General features: G+C 40.7%; 1 long non-coding RNA gene across 4 annotated transcripts in view; it reads right to left on the bottom strand.

Annotated features, from left to right (window-relative positions):
• The window catches only part of LOC136009240 (uncharacterized), a 61157-nt gene extending 43906 nt beyond the window's left edge, over positions 1 to 17251 (bottom strand). For 2 of the 4 annotated variants that reach the window (XR_010610420.1, XR_010610423.1), the window contains exon 1: positions 17057 to 17185. This is a non-coding gene — a long non-coding RNA (uncharacterized LOC136009240). The other 2 variants (XR_010610421.1, XR_010610422.1) reach the window with 2 other exon arrangements.
• Between the last annotated feature and the right edge of the window lie 601 nt (positions 17252 to 17852).

The following is a 17852-nucleotide window of genomic DNA, read 5'->3' as shown; positions in this document are numbered from 1 at the left end:
GGCTGAAGGCTGTTTTATTATTATTAATATTATTATTACTACTACTATTACTTCCAACACTGAAAATTAGCCCACTCCAATTAAGAAGCTTCAACAAGAAGTGATGACTCCCTTCGGGGAATACATTGACACTTTAAATTAAGAAACATTCCTGCTAACAAGCCTATAAATCTTCCCAATTAACTGTACTCTTCACTAGTTTATAAGTCTTCTGTTCAATTTGACAATCCTAATCTCCCAAGGGGTGCCGGGAAGGATGTGGAACCTGCTTTCCATTTCTTCCAGCAGAAGTGGTTACAGACACCCTCACTGGGCATATTTTTATCTGACGCATCTGAGCCAAACAGCACCACAAAGCCCAGGCATTTTCACTGCTGTCAGGCTAAGTATTTAGCCAGCCAATAGCCCCCGTGACACATTTTTCACTCTCCATAAAGAAACTCTGTCAGCACCTCTAGAAACGCAGCCTCAGATGACTATCTCACAGGAGCATTTTGCACGCTTCTCCTCCATGGATTATTCTTTTTCTAATTGGAGCTTTCAGGGAACACCGGTTGGGGCTGTCCTAAGAAGCAGTGTCATACAACGGTGCTTGGTGGTGATAGGTGAGGTAGGCCAGAAGATAAGGCTCATATAAGCAGATCTGCCTGCAATATTAAATTAAACTTTTCTCTCTGTAATATAGATGGGTTTACTCCTTTTTAACATGTCAAGAGGGTAGCTGAAAAGAACAGCTAAGTAGAAGCTGGAAAGGAGACGTCTAAAATAGCAATAAACAGCGAAGAACACAAGCCAAAAGGAGGCAGAAAATAATAACAGACTATATGAAGAGTTCCCAGCCTTTTTTGAAAGAAGGATGCCAAAAGCTATCATCCCAAATTGGATGAGGCAAGCAGGGGTACTGCCTGACACTCTGTAAAAACACAGCCAGCTGAAACACTCCTTTGGCTAAGGGAGTGTCATAAGGCAAAGCAGTGTTAAGATGTGGTTATTACTCTAGGGCACAACAATGCGTCCTGGAATTTGTCAGGTATAAAACGAAAAGTGTCACACAGCTCCCTGGTAGCTGTGTAGCCTGTTAGCACAGAAATGGCAGAATGTTCCTCTGCCACAGCGTGGCTTGTTATGCTCCTCCTTTGGAAGAAATGAGCAATGATGTTCCCCACCAGCACCTTTTCTTTGTTGGTTTGTTTTGGGCTTTTTGTTTGGTTGTTTCCTCTGTGTTTTTGAGGTGGGGTTTTGGATTTGGGTTTTAGGGGGAGAGGGATTCTGAAATAAAACAATTCATCCAATAAACTACTGTTAGGAAAGATCAGTATGAGGTTCAAACCTTTGCCTCCAACAGGAGTGAGGAGGAAGTTGTACTGACAACCTTTGCCTTATACCCAGGAATGCTTTGAACACTCTCCTGTATATTCATACATTCTGCTGCAAGTTGCAGCATCTCCTGGCAAGCCATGAGCCTCATGCCCTATTATTTTGTCTGACACTGTGAGCTTCACTTTCTGTTTTGTGTTTGGATTTCTGTTACCACACAGAGGGGCAAAGAGCCAACGTTCTTCCACTACCAAAGCTCAAGCAATTGACTAACATTTGGACAACCTGCTCATGAGGCTCACCCCTCAAGTATAAGACAACCTTAGAGAGGCTCCTCATCATATACAAACACATGTATCTGTAAAGTCCTGCTGTTTATGGCTGTAATTCACTTTGTCACCTATTTAATCTGATCTTTGCACTGAGGCAGACAACTGCTCCCCGATACCCACACACACACACACGCAACAGTCATCCAGGGCAAGGGATTAACCACCGAGGCAGATAGAACAGGACAGAAACATCATGTATTTAGAGCAACAGCACACAAGCATGCAGCAAGAGAGACACAGAAGGTAACACTATCATGATGAAATCAAGATGACAGCATGTATATACACACACTGTGTATTCCAACATAGTATAGACATCCACTTCCCAACACCAATACCCAGTGTCACTCACACAAATTCCCTAGGGTCAGCACAGTACAACCACAACAGCACATCAAGCACAACAATGTCACAACAGCACACATCTTGCAGAGGTGACAGTATCTCACAGTACTGTGCACACTCGGCCCCAGAGACCCGATGGTCACCACACCTTTTCACCGAGGGGTTTGCCTTCATTGTGGTCATTTTAAGTTCAGGGTCGTGGTACCACAAACAGGGCTCACAGGCAAAGTGCCCTATGTTACAAATGTTAGCTCTGCAGTCACTTCTACATTCCTCTTTTCCACCTCTCTCTGGCCCTTCTCTTAATTTCAAACCTTTTGCTACAAGGGTTAAACTCTGCTAAGCTTTCCCTTTGTACAAACTCTGCCAGGAACAGGACAACCACATGCAACCAAGAATAGATAATAATGTAAATTACCTAGAATAAATAATGATATCTTGAAAACCTGTCCAAGAAAATAAATCCTTTAATATTCATGTTTTCTTCTTCAAGATGCCTGTCTTCACAGCTGTAGTCACTCTTTGAGCCAGAAAGGACAGGAAGTTGAGAAAACACATTTCTTAACATGGGTACAGACTGATGGTCATGCAACAGTGTGCTTTGGGACTGAAATTGAGCACCTCTCTTGGCCCACAAACCAGAAAGCACTAGTGTATTGCCTCCCACAGAGGCAGTCTATAAATAAAACTTTGCCAATTTGAAAGACACAAAAATTGTTTTCCCAAGGCTATTGTCCTAGGCAGAAGGGGTATACACCACAGGTTTTCCCAGTGAAAACGCAGCACAAGTCACTGCCTCCCTTAAGCATAACATGAAGCAGTTTCTGCACTGTGGCCTTTGCAAACCAAATAGCATTAGTCTATCACAAATTAAGAGCCCTGTGCTGCTAGCTCTAGGGCTGCTGCACCTCACCTCAGACTATGACATGAGAACACATCCACCCTTCCCAACAAGCTGAATATGGCTGCTGGAGAGGCACATGGCAAAGGAAGTAATTCTGCAAGCCCTTTAATCCATATTCTGAATCCAATAGGTCTTAAGTATGTCTGTATATCAGGATTACTCTGAGGAGCATCTCTATTTAGAAGATCCTGGACATCAAGTAGTAGAGAGACACACACATTAAGGTCTCTCATTAAAATAATCATAAAAAACCATTCTAGTAGCAGAAACGCACCACCAGCATTTATGACCATTTGCAGGTCTGTGTTTATAAAACCTCTAATGTTCAATTAGGTCTGTTCATCACCCTGCATAACTGCTGATCTTAATGTGAGTTTCTTCTATTGATCACACGACAGCAACTGCTATTGCTGCTGTGTAAAAATCCGTACATTGATGGAAACCTTTCCACATATGAACCTAAATGTGTCTGCCTCATTAGTCAGGAAACACTGTCATGCTCTAATTAATTCAAAAGAGGCAGAAAATGGATAACATATGGCTCTACTATTACATAATCGGTTAAGAGAAGACAAAAAAAAAAAACCCAACATATTTGCTTGTGTTTCCACTACCAAGAGAACCCCTCCACACAACTGCTAAGCATTTACCATCTCTCCTAGAGGCACAGAGATCATATTTTACAAGCACAGTTCAACCTGACATTGAAAGTGATGACACCTCAGACCCAGAGGGAGACCACACGTGTGATTCATTGCTAGTTACAGCTGTGGTCATTATAAATCCAAAGAGAAAAAAAAATAAAAAATAATTCAGAATATAGGTTTCTAGTTCAGCACTATAGTGATTACAGCACCAGGAGTCATTTTATTAGCCAAATACAATGCAAAGATTCAGTAACATTCCAGCACATTTGTCCTTCATAAAAACAAACCAAGAAAAAAAACCCCAAACAAACCCAAAACAGAAGATAATTAATGTCTCTAGCAAGACAGGTCTGAAAACTATTTTTTGGATCAATGAGTCCTACCTCATGTTAAATCTTAAGCCTCATTTAAATACATAAATAAACAAAGACCAAAAAGTACTTTTGAAGAAGCTGTGCTCTGGGTTAAGTTTCGAAAGTGGAGTTTTTAAACCTCTACAGTTCTGCCTGTATGGGGAAACCAGGAATCAGAAAGTCTGTATAGACTCTGGATAACTGCTCTGCGGGACATTCACCACGGCCCCTCGGTGTTGGGCAAACACAGGTTCCCCTACTCTGCCATGTGACAAGAGCCAGTGCATATTGCAGAAGTGCTTTGGACCTACCAAACAGGAGAGAGACACTAGGGGCATGGCACAACCCGATGGTCAAACCAAGTGGAAGCTACATTAGCTTAAAACCATACCATTTAAGAAGGTTCTTCAATTTCCTCGTTGTCAGAGTCCCATACTATTAAAAGTGTTTCTGAAAGATGCATAAGAAGAAATATGCTTATACAATAAAACTTCTCCTACCCCAAAATCATCCTAGCAAGTCCTTCCATTATGGCAAGAGGCAGAGCCTCGCCCCACAGGGAGGAAAGTGTCCTTGTGGGAGCTGGAAGGATGGAACAGGCCCTTCCCAGGCAGCCTACTTCTTTTGAAACTATAAAAGTGTATTATAGGTTTACTGATATTTCTTCCTATAATAATTTGCAAAACACCAGGACTAATCTCCTCGCTTTGCTATGGTCAGAAATAACCTGTCCAATGCAAAGTCCAGTTCTTTACATTCCACAGTGTTTTGTCTCTCTTCAGTTTCTCTTTTATTTTCTTGCCCCTTTACATGCCCCTTCCATAGCATTATTTCTACTGTGGCAAAGGCTAATTGAGCAAGTGCCACAGAGAATGAGGAGTCATGAACTCCCAGCGCACATGGAGCACTGGGCCTCCATTCTCCATCTGCTGGTTTCCCAGTGTGAAGAAAAAGATTTAGGGTCCCTGCTCTTACTGACTGATATGAAAGTGTTTTGGTCTGAAAAGGAATCATAAAAAAGTCACTTTCTCACTCCTCACTTGTGCACTCAGACACGCCTGGGTTCTTCTCTCTTTCCACACATTTTTATGACCATTGAGGATTGCGACTTGATCTCAAGAGTCATTTTTATACATGGGATGATGAGCAAATATAATAGGAAAAACAAGTAGCAATAAAGTAAGTAAATGTGAAGCAAAAGCAGGAAACCAAAGAGAAACATTTCACATGAGAAGTCTACAGTACTCCTGAAAATAATCTTGAGAGCACCTACTCCATCTTATACCAGCAAGTATGAAGCTTGCTACAGTGGTACTTACCTCTCAAGGCAAAATTATTTACTTCCCCCGATTGCCCTTAGACTGAAACATAGCAAAAATGCCTTATTTTCCCCTCAATGTACAGACAGAACTACGCTTACATGTTTAACAGAAGGAAGCACTAAATCTTATTTCTCGCAAAAACCCAGACAGGAAAAGTAAACGTGAATATTTTTATGTCCTTTGGCCTATTAAGATGCCACCATAGAAAAACTAGAAAAGCAATCTTCTCTCCTCCATTTCCTAAAAATAAATTAGAGAAAAAGCCATCAAAGGAAGTACTGACTTGATTTCATCAGGACAGCATTGCACTGGTCCATACTGACTAGCTCCTGTTATAGGAAATTTTAACAAGAAGGGCAGTACGTCACAAATACTTCTTGTTCACAGAGGAAAAAAAAAAAAAAACAAACAAAAAGATGCTACACTGAAGAGTGCAAATGTTGTTCCAAGATTTCACATTAAAACCTCAAACTTACACTACTTCTCCTTCCCTAAAAAGGGAAGCACAGAAACATGAAAGTAATAAAACAAATTGTATATATCCGCTGGATGGTTCGTATTCTTCACAGCAGCTCAAACCAGAAGTGTTCAGAAGGACATGCTCTCATTCCTGGCACAATACAAAAGGGCGGTCTGCTTTTGAGTCAGGAAACAAAGATGACATCAGTGGAAAAGCCGAAGGCAGAAGAGACGCTGGCTATGAAATACAGGGGCAGTTCAGAACTGAAACTTGGTAACATGAACTTTTACCCTAGAAAATGAGCTCACCAGGAATCCTAGACTGTGGCCTTGAGATTTTCAATACACCAAATCACGAGAATCACTTGTGCCTGTGGGAATTGCCAAGGCCCATGGCCATAAGGTTTCTACGCCCTATATCTCAAATACCAGCAGAACTTTGTAGAATGGGAAATCAACACTGCACAGCAGCACTAGGATCAAAGGAACGCACAAGAAGCTTGATGCTTTTCATGGGTTACTTTTTTGTCCTGGGGGGAGGAAGAATGGGAACATCTGGGGGCTTTTTTAGCCTTCCCAAACGTGCTAGCAGAGATGAGGACAAAACAGCTGCTCACATCAGTGAAGCTGTCTGAGTGCTGTAGTACTTGCAAGATGACATGCTCAATGCAGCACACAAATGTAATTTTATATTATTTATATTTAATTATTAAATATTTTATATTTGTATTTTCATATAGACATCCTGCTCCTAAAGGAGTGAATTATGGACATGCACTCATGCTGTGAGTATTGTCTGTGGAGTTCTGGTTTTTTAATTATAGCACTGTGAGCTTAAGAGTCAGAGCTCCCAGATGATTAGGATGACAGACAGATTTGCTCTTGGGCTGGGACTATTATTTCTCTATACCCTTCATAATTGCAGCATATATACATTGAATATTTCTGCACCATGCAACACCATTACAGCTTCACAGCTCTTCCACAGCTACAAGACTGTCCTGATGCCTAACACAATTATCACTGTCCCCTGCTTTCTGCCTCCTGACTTTTCTCCATGACTGTTTTCCGTTCAATATGAATTTCCTTCCATCAGTGCCCATGGTAACATCCATAGAAATAGCAACAGGCTAGACAGTGGTCATGAACAGCTCCCTAACCGTGGAAACCTGCCAACATTTATCACGAATATAATAAGATGTGCCACAGAAGCAAAAAGCATAACTGCATTTCTTGTACTCTCTTGCACATTCTTGACACACTGTGGTAGCCAGAGCAATCTATGAAAAGCCTGTCTGGCCTTTTTACACTTGTAAGCATATGGATGCGCCTTAATGGCATGTTCAAAGATTTTAGGACTATAAGCTCAACTAAATAGATACCTTCACATTAGCCATCAAATAATTCTTGAGTCACCATGCTGTCAAAGATGCTATTGTGATAAAGATGTATAATACATGGTCTTCCTCATGCTGAAAAAACACTGACATTTTTACACTGGAAAATTTTAAAGACACCAAGTATTCAAAATTCTCAGCAATTGAGGATATGACTTTTGGGTATGGGGTGTTGGTTTCATTTTAAGTAACTTTTGTTATGAGATTGTGATGGGGGAGTGGGGAAGGGAGAGAGTGGCATAATCATATCCCTAAGAATTAATGATAATAGCCTGGAATCCTGCAGTGATTTCCTTTAAAATATTCACCAATTGCCTCCTACAGTGTCTGTTTAGTAAGAGCATCCAATGATTAGGTTTATAATGGTGAATCAGAATGAGCAGCAAGCCCAGGCTTATTTGGAAGACAAACAAGCTATATATAGACTGGAAGATGTTGAATGCAATAAAATACAGATATGCATGTTGTTAGAAGTTCCACACAGGGACAGTGAAATGTCCAGCATGCAGCAGAGAAGTGGTCCATCTAGACCTGCATGGGAAGCAAGTCCCAGTCTATAAGCACTCCAGAGAAAGGTTCAATAAAGTCCATACTTGGCTGCCACATGATGCTCAGCTACTGAGTTTTTTTCTCTCCCTCAATCAGTTTGAAATAGCTTATGCCCCAGAGCACAGAGGTTCACATACCCTGTTTAACAATCAAGTTCAGATCCTCAGCAGTTGTTTAACAGCCCTTGCCTTTAAGTTACATATTTTCATCTGAATGTTTTTCACTATTACGTGAAATGCTTGGTCACCTATAAAAATGCTTCTCCTTTCAAAATCCTCCCCAATTTACAGGGTATAAGCCTGTGGATGCACCAAGCCTTGCACAGAAGTTTCTAACATGGAGGCTTGCTGATCACTGTATTTTAGCATTTCTGTATACACTACTGCTTACCAGAACAAGATGATTACCATAACTGATACTGATGACTACCATTGACAATTATGAGGCTTCATTATAAGCTCACCAAAATGTGCAAGACCTAATGTGTTCTGTTTAACCCAAGGTATGAATTTAAACTGATATACTACAGCAGTTTAACAGATGCACATGCATACACACCTAAGCCAACACTTTCCCATCAGAGCATCCTCACACAGGCTTGTATGGATCTACCTACATCTACTTAATTATATGACAAACAGCTGTACTTCTTTTAGAGAAGGATTCAGTCTTTCACCTCCAAAATCCCAAATTAAGACTACCTTCTTTCTAAATCCTACTTTAAACTCCCGAAGTTGCTTATTCCTTCTCTCACATATCCAGCCAAGAGGCTTATAGCCTTAGCTTGTCTAAGCCAGGGTAGCAGGTAGTGCTGCAAGCTTCAACACTGCTGTCACATCAGCCTCATGACCTCTCCTTCAGGTTCAAGGGTCCAAGAAAAAGGTCCATAGGCAGAACTGAATGAACACACAAAGATGGGGACCGTAGTGTCTAAAAAAGTGTTGTGAGAAGCAGCAAGTCCCCACTCCTGCTGCAGCAGCAATCAGATGACTTTCCATCACAAAAGTGAGGTGCCACCATTTAGCCAATCCACTTGTCTCACTTCAAAAAGAGAAACTTGCTCTCCCACTGTGTTTTTTGCAGCACATGTAACTTCTAATTTGTGCATTGCAAGCTCTAACCCATCACCTCAGAAAGGTGGTCTGCTCCTTTCCAGACCAACGTACAAGCAGAGTTTATCATGAAAGTGAACTGATGGACAGGACTGCAATAGCAGAGTAGTAGTTTCATTTGTAATATTAGCCCTGTGACAGTCAGTCAGCCTTTATACTCACAGGACTTTTGAGCTTGGTCGGTAATCCAGTTATTTCTGGTTGGTTGTTTTTCTTCCAAGTCATTCCTAATAGCCTGTGATTCACTAAGGAGGACTAAACACAATATCTACTTCGTTCATTGTTGCTTCAACTATGGGAGGAAAGCAAGCAGAGCCTGAGCACAGGGGTCCTAACTATACCACCCTACTCAACTCGAAACTTAAGCCACACTGGTTTCCTCTAAAAGCCCATTAGTTTGGCACCACCATCCCAGACATAGTTGTATAATTAGCAGTATCAAGCGGACTGCAAAAGGTGGTACATCTGTAGTTTCTGGCACTTCACTAATTATTGTCTGGGTAATAGAGCTGGACCTTTCAAACAGCTTAATGTTACTGCAGCAATTTGCCTGATGTAGTCTAAAGACTCCAAGAACATGTTATTTCTTTACAAGTTAAAAGGGCATTAATAGCCAGGTACAATTTAAAGGATATAATTAAAATCTCACTTTCATGCTTTCCTAAGAAACTGGTCTCTTAGGATCTTGAAGAACAAAACCTAGCCAGGCAGATGAGAAAGATTTTCACTAAGTAACAGAGCCAGAACACCAAGACAGATATTAATTCTGTATGCAACCATCCCCAAGAACAGAAAGTAGCAATAAAGGGAAACTGAGAATATCATTGTAGGGCCTGAGAGAGAAGGCCTTATGATTATATTTTTCAAAACTTGCAATGGAATTGAAAAGCATCCTAAGATTTAAATATCTCAAAATTATACATATAAGCAGCACTGGGTTTCTGTAAAAATAGCATAACTGGAATGAGATTCCATGGTTTATGGAGATTCCTTCTTTATATTCCTTAGGTTAAGTAAACCAAATAAATTACATGTCCTTGATATACGTGTGTAGCCTGCAACCTGTCCTTTCAGACTTAGACTGCATGCATTTAATTTGTTTCAATTTTAGAAAGTTGTCGACTTACCCTTGAACCCAAGGAGCAGCTATCACATGGGTAATTGATTTTGCTTGCTTGCTTAATTTTCTTGCCAGTGAATACCGCAGAAGCATGTGCCCCTTTGACTTTCCAAATACAGAATTCCCAGTTTACACCTTTCATGTTTCTGCCCTTTTCCCTTAAAAGTATCTGAGAGAAACAATCAGGAGCTGAGGCTGACTCAGGTACACATAAGACCGATTAATCACCAAGAACACAGAGGCTACCAGCACAAATGACTCCAGTGGAGGATGTGCACACTTTTAAACAGTGCAGGTGAGCCATGCTGCAAACTGCCAGGGATGAAGACAGCATAGTTTATGCTGCAGAAGTGCTTGAGGAGGCAGAGGTGAATCTAAAGGAGCTGGAGCAGCTCATTGAGATATTCAGCATTCTATGAATTCCATTTTCACAAAACATAGAGACAATCCATGCTCTAATCCAGGGCTAGTCGATCATTGTTTGAAAACCTTGAAAGGCCTCATACCCATGATTCTCAGGGGTAATTTAGTTATTTAAATCCCATTATCCTGTACTGGGCTTTCACAGATCAGCACCTCAGCATGTAATTTGGGGGATTTTCAAGCATGTCTTTCTCCCATTGGCTCTTCGGGAGTTAGTCAAGGGAAAAAAAAAAAAAAAACAAAACCACACATAAGACAAGACTATGTATAGAACACAACCTGACAGATGTGGTCTATCTTAAGGATTTTTTTTTTTAATCGCAATTTTAAGAACATTATATGTAGCGATATAGCTAAATTCACAGTTGAAAAAAATAGTCCCTATTGTTTAAGACAAACTCTTGTTGTTCAGTATGTCTTGTTCTCTGCAGTGTGAACAGGCAATGGATTATCACCATTTTTGTAGCAGTCTTGAAATACTATGCCTCAACTTCAGTTACTTTTTAAACTCCTGCATACTTCCTTTGAAGGACTGTCCTGGCTCCAGCTGGGATGGAGTTAATTTTCTTCCTAGTAGCTGGTGCAGTGCTGTGCTTTGGCTTTAGTCTGCGAACAGTGCTGATAACACACTGATGTTTTGGTTGTTGCTCAGTAGCACTTACCCAAATCAAGGACTTTTCAGTCTCTCATGCTCTGCCAATGAGGAGAGGCATAAGAAGCCGGGAAGAAGCAGAGACAGGACACCTGACTCAAACTAGTCAAAGGGGTATTCCATACCACAGCATGTCATGCCCAGGATACAAACTGGGGGGTCACCCAGAAGGTCCAGATAGCAGCTCAGATTGGGATGGGTATTGGTCGGCATGTGGTGAGCAATTGTATTGTGCATCACTGCTGTGTACTGTTTTTTTGTCTTTCCTGTTTCAGTTTTATATTCTCTCCTCTTGTTATTTTCTTTATCATTAGCAGTAGTAGTAGTATACTGTACTTTTCTTTTTAACTGTTCTTATCTCAATCTGTGGGGTTTATATTCTTTTGATACTCCACCCCATCCCATCCAGAGGGTAAAGGAAGAGAGGAGTGAGTGACTAGCTGTGATGCTGAGTTACTGGCTGTGCTTAAACCACAAGAAGAGCATATTTCTGAAAGCTTTAGTTTTACTACCTCTGAAACTCCAACACACTCTTCCTGGACATTTCAAGACTAAACAAGAGCTCAGGAATGCCTCAACATTGCCTAGAGGAACATCACCTTGTACACAACTGTCCTGTTTAGAATGGTATCTCTCCCATGCAAGAGCAACATATTGATGATTAGTTATGTTTCTAGCATCTGTTGGCTCTTTTCCAGATCCTCTACTTCTATTTCCCCTTCAGTTTTCTTCAACCATTTTAAAAATTAGGCCTCAAAATTAGGCCTCACACTTATCCTTTTTCCCTCTTCTCCAAGATGACACCTATCCTCTAATAGTCCTTATGAGGTAGCTGCTAATGGTACCAGATTTGCTAGCTTTTTGACCACCCCAAAAAATCAACATGTGCCAGTTTGAAGGAATTTGATTTAGCCTTTTAAAAAACATCATTACAATAAACACTGTTTAGGACAGTTATTCAATCGCAGATGCCCCATTGCAATCTCAATATGTGATTGCAATTTATAGATGTGCTCAAGACAGACTTAACCCTGGTTATCTGTCTCAGTTTCCATGGTCCTAAGAAGCCACCATGTTCTTAACAAGGCACCTGCTTCATGGCTTTGAAACTAGGTCCTAGGTTACCATGGCTACATATTCCTCCTGGTGTACACACACTATAATACTTATCCCCAGATTCTCCAGCAGATATCTGCTGAGCCACTGGAAGTGGAGTCTACCATGTGAGATCTGTAGTGATATCTGAACACCACAAAACATGGAAGGGCACTAATTCACAGTGTTTCTATATTCTTCCTGCATGTGTCTAGGAAAGAAAAACATTAACATAAAACAGTGTGTATGTTTTCAAAAGAATCCCACACTTATTGCATGTCATTACAAGATTTAAAAATGGATACGCCTGTAAATGTATTTGCCCACATCACTGAAAATTCAAACACAGGGGATCTAAGAACAGAGACAATGACAGAGGAAAGCAATAAGAAATGCTGCATTGTGACCTTACCACCTGAGGAAGGTGTTAATGCCTAACGGAAGACATCTCTGTGGTAATCCAGTCAGCTCTTAAAATGCAATTATAACTTCACAGCGGCTTGGACCAGATAATTTACAACTTCAATACTTCCAGGATTCAGGCAGAAACTTGGTGCAATTAAGCAATTTCTTTCTCAGTCATCAATGAATTTAACAAGCACAGGTGACACAAGAAAATATGAAAGTGCAGGCTTCTGAAAAGTGTGTCAATTAAGGCATTAATTATTTTATTAATTTATGCAGCAAGTTGTGCTTAGCTCTACTGAGTCAGGCCAGGAAACCTTTGCAAGTCCTTGGCAAGTATCTTAAGGAGGGAAAGGTGACCCCCTCTGTATAACTGGTAAAGTCAAACATGCAAAGACCTCATCCTCTGGCTACATATAGCCAAAAATGGGGTTGGAGTCCTTCACGGCTTCTTCCAATACACCCTGACCATAAGGTCTGTTCTCTCCATCCACAGCTGCCTGAAAAGCTCTTCCAGACACAGAGCTGAAAGTCAAGTTCCTTCAGATATAGCCATGACTATACTAGAGAACCAGCCAGGGTGCAGGTATGAGCATTGTCTCATGATACCTCTTGTTACCATGCCACCTAACCCCATTATGGCTCACGTCACCCTGACAACACAAGGACATGGTCACAGAGCACGCTTCTCATATGTGGTATGGATGGAGAGGAAAAGAAGGGACAGACATGCATGTAGCCCCACAGACAGAAGCCATATCAGGCCAAGTTGCCCTCAATACCACATTAAAGGTCTGTTTTATTTACTGATAAACGTGTACTTTATGGAAGTACTGGGAATTGGAACCAGCAATGTTCAACATCTTTGTTGCTGACATGGACAGTGGGATTGAGTGCACCCTCAGCAAGTTTGCCAATGACATTCAGCTGAGTGGGGCAGTCAACACACTGGAGGGAAGGGATGCCACCCAGAAGGACCTGCACAGGCTGGAGAGGTGGGCCAATGTGCACCTTATGAAGCTTAACAAGGCCAAGTGCAAGGTCCTGCATACGGGTCAGCACAATCCCAAGCACAAGTACAGGCTGACGAGACTGGATTGAGAGCAGCCCCGAGGAGAAGGATTTGGGGGATGTTAGTTGATGAAAAGCTCAACATGAGCTAGCAGTGTACACCTGCAGCCCAGAAAACAGGCTGTATGAAGGGCTGCATCAAAAGAAATATGGCCAGCAGGTTAAGAGGGGGGATTTTGCCCTTGTGTTCTGCTCTTGTGAGACTCCACCTGGAGTCCTGCTTTCAGCTCTGTGGACCTCAATATAAGAAGGATGTGGACCTCTGGCATGAGTCCAGAGGAGGGCCACAAGGATGATCAAAGGGCTGAAGCACCTTTCCTATGGAGACAGGCTGAGAGAGCTGGGCTTGTTCAATCTGGAAAAGGCTCCAGGGAGACATTAGAGCAGCTTTCAGTGCAAAAAGGGTCAGACAAGAAAGCTGGAAGAGGACTTTTTACAAGGACATGTAGTGGTAGGACAAAGGGGAATGGATTTAATCTGAAAGAGGGTAGATTTACACTAGATATAAGGAAGTGGCTCTTCCTTGTGAAGGTGGTGAGACACTGGCACAGGTTCCCCAGAGAAGTTGTGACTGCCCCTTCCAGGCTGGATGGGGCTTTGCACAACCTTGTCTAGTTTCTGCCCATGGCAAGGGGGTTGGAACTAGATGATCTTCAAGGTCCCTTCCAAGTCAAACCATTCTGTGATACTATGAATTGCTTCTGTTTCTAAGAGATGCCAAGTACTATAAAAATTACAAGTTTCCCTGATCTAAAAAAAGCCTAACATTCTTTTATTTTAAGACACAGATGAGTCAGCAGATAGGAAAGGCAGTTCCCAAATATAGCACCTTACGCCAGAGAACACAGCAAGAAGAAAATTTGATCAGGCCTCCTCCTTTCACGTAGATCACATCAATACACAGCTTGCAATGAGCCCCATCAGCCAAACAGCATTGCCCATTGCCAGCCCTTCCATAAAACATTCCTGAAGGACAGCGAGCAGAAGAAAACAGTATTTTGTTTGATATGAGATGAGGATGTGATACTATATGATTATGAGATGATATGATATGAGATTATCTCCAAACAGGTAGCTGGGAGACTTTCTGATAAAGGCTAAGATGCCTTGGGATACCTAGTTGGAACAAGAACAATCAGTGAACAAATAGGTAGCTATCTGTATTGCCACACTGTACCTGATTTTAAGTAGGTCTCTTCCTAAAAGCATCTTCTTTGGATCATTTTGATCTTTCCCTGGCAAAGGCTTCTTGGAAAGACACTCCAGAGAAGATACTTTATATACACTGCTCAGCATCAGCTGAAAATTGTTAAACTACAGGTCTGTTTTAACTGTTGGCAGTATTTCCGTGCTGTGAGACATAACAACCCCATAGCAGTCCAACAGCCAGTCCCTGGATTGACACCTTTTTCTGAAGCAGTACTCAGAGAATCCACTCACCATGAAACATGAGCCTCTCTGCAAGATAAAGAGTAACGTTGCAATACAATTCAAATTTCTGAGAATTTCTGGCTTTGTGGCCACAGGTCCCAGAAGATAAAATTCATCACAGGTCTATCAACTTCAAGCAGAGCTGTATAAATTTACTCCACAGAGGGATATGATGCAAATTAGTCCTTTTGGAGTCCTCTCTGGTGAAATGTCCATGAAAAAAAAAACACAAATGTTTCTAAGAGTTAGCTACAAAGATTCTGAGATCAAATTTTCTTTGTCCTTCATCTGCCCAGAAATCATATCTCACAGAGTTTTGGAGACATCATTATCTTTGTAACTGGTTTAGCGTTTGTACGTATTTCTCATTAAAAGCACAAAGATTAAATTACCTTCACTAATATTCAAGAGCAATTTTTGTGTAAAGGGTTTTACAATGTAGGCAGCTTCCTCTTTTGCAAGGTGTCTACATACTAACAAAGGGAATACTCTTATAAATACAAAACTGCAACCATCAGACCCTAAAATTACGTATTGTAGAACTGCTTTTGAACAAAAATATCAGATAAACTGTGTAGAGTCATAGTGTAAAGTGAACCTCATTTCTAAGTACTCCCTAAATACTTTGTAAACTGCTGTGTTCCACACTGGAATACAGCAGCAAATTTGAATAGAAGGGTGGCTTAACAAAGTTTCCTGTAACATTCAGTTTATTCTGCAGAAAAGAACTAGATTTTAGGAATAGAATTTAATAACCTTACATAATCCTGAACATAAATTATGCCATCTACAGTAACTACCACCTCAAATAATCATGAGGAAGCTTTCAGGCATATTCTACTCCCTCACTCCTTGCCTGGTATAATAACAGAAAAACCCGAGATATTTCCATGAATTTTCAAAAGAATCTGAGACTTCAGTTTTGGCCATTGTTTTTCATAAAGCTGTACAGTTGCTAATACATAATGACAAATCACTATAGTATACAAAGGCAAACAACCAGATAATTTAGTAAATTATAGGTTGATTCAGGCCTGCAAATCTATGGGTACCAAACCACTTAGTTCTATTTCTATTACTGCTTCTCTGTTCATTTCTAGTCCCATCTCATTCAAAAGATACCAGACACTGAGTGTATTTATATACCCAAAAAATGGTGCTGCAGAAGGATGGAATTGATTTTTGAAGGATGTGTGCTAAAATACCCAAAAGACCTCATAGCTGCACCTTTTTCCAGTTTGCATTCTAAAGTCACTGAGTACATTGTAGCTATTTGTTGAGCTAATTGTCTACTGTGAAGTATGACTACATTGTTGGCGAGATGTCTTCCTTCTTGGGAAGTACACTAATTACCTCAGTGCCACTCAGGTTTTGGGATGTTCTCACATTAAAGACCATTGGGTATGAGAACCCACTACCTCAAAAAAGTATCTTACTAAATGGAGCCATCAAAACAGTCATCAGACCAAAAGCCAGGAACAATAGACTATTTCCTCACACACAGTTACAGAGCCCAGCACCCAGTAACTCTCACAAAATGCATTTAAGGCTTGTTGAGTAAAAGATACAAATCAACAGACAACATGTTCTACAGACAGAAGCCTATAAAATATCTGGTTAAATTAACCAATAACTGTTAGTAAAATCTAGTTTGTCTTGGCATTAATGGATTTCAGTACAGGTTTGGTGGTTTTTTCCCTAATTTACCTCACAATTTCCAAGATCAGGATCAGAGAAATATGCAAAAAGTACAATAGCATGCCCACACATTTCTAAAGCAAACAGACATACATAAAAGGCAAGTTCCTTGCTGGCCTATATCAGCATTTTCCTCATCAATAAGAGCAGAGCATAAATACAATTAACATATGAGGGGAATAAGAATCAAAACAAACTGGATCTCAAGAGAGAAAAACATAGCAGCAGCAGATGGAGGCAGCAGTAAACTTTAACGATGCTGGCAAGACCCAGTTCTCTCCTCTGGTATTTCTGAAGAAATATTTATCCAGTTTAACATATGTACATAATGGTCAATTTACAATGCAAGCATTCTCTCTTGAGGGGTACCATTGTCAAGTGCTTAAATTCAGTGTAGAAGTACATGAAAACATAGCCAACTCACACAACTAGTAGACCAGCTTCTTTCCATCTAGCACTCTCAAGGGCAAAGCTTGCTCTTGAAAGTAACTTCACTTTTATTTTGCAACATTCAGTTTAAGGCTAAGCTTGAAAAATTAATTGGGAGCCATTACACACACCAAAGAACAGAAAGAAATGGTACCAGCTGTCTCACCACCTTGCAGGTCTACAGCTCTTCATGTTGACTTACCAGAACAAGAGTTTCTCTTCCCCTTTTAACCCTGGCAACACCTGTGAATGAGCCTCATTATAATGCACTCCTGAAGCTGGGTTTAAATGGGGTAATAGATTAAATACCTATTAACTGGAAGTCAAAGGGTGTAAGAGTGTTAATTGTGCATTGAGGAGACCCCTGAGCCATCATGGCAGCAGGTTTTAATTGGGTTTTCTGTTGAGGCAATTTCTCCTTTGTGATTTATGATGAAGAAACAAAATAATCTTATTTGAAATGCTAATTCATTATCTAGCATTAGCTTAATTTAAAAAAAAAAAATTAAAAAAAAAAAAAACACAACATAAAAACCCTACTCTGGGTAACACAAGAAGTCTCAAGAAACTACCTAACCTCTCTGTCCAAGAAAGTCTGGAAGATCTCATCACACCACTTTATCTCTGTGTAGCAATTTTAAATGCTTTATGGTAAGCTGCCTCATTACAGTAGGTACCAGAGGCATTTGAAATTGTCCTTGGCCTAAGGCTTGAAGGAATCTGAGACTGAGTGCTACAAAGCTATCCTTGCACATAACTGCAGCGAAATTGCATTTGGATGCCATTGCTAA

This window comes from Lathamus discolor, chromosome 2 (assembly GCF_037157495.1).
Source record: "Lathamus discolor isolate bLatDis1 chromosome 2, bLatDis1.hap1, whole genome shotgun sequence".
NCBI classification, from domain to species: Eukaryota; Metazoa; Chordata; class Aves; order Psittaciformes; family Psittacidae; genus Lathamus; species Lathamus discolor.
This window is presented reverse-complemented; position numbering and strand designations above follow the sequence as displayed.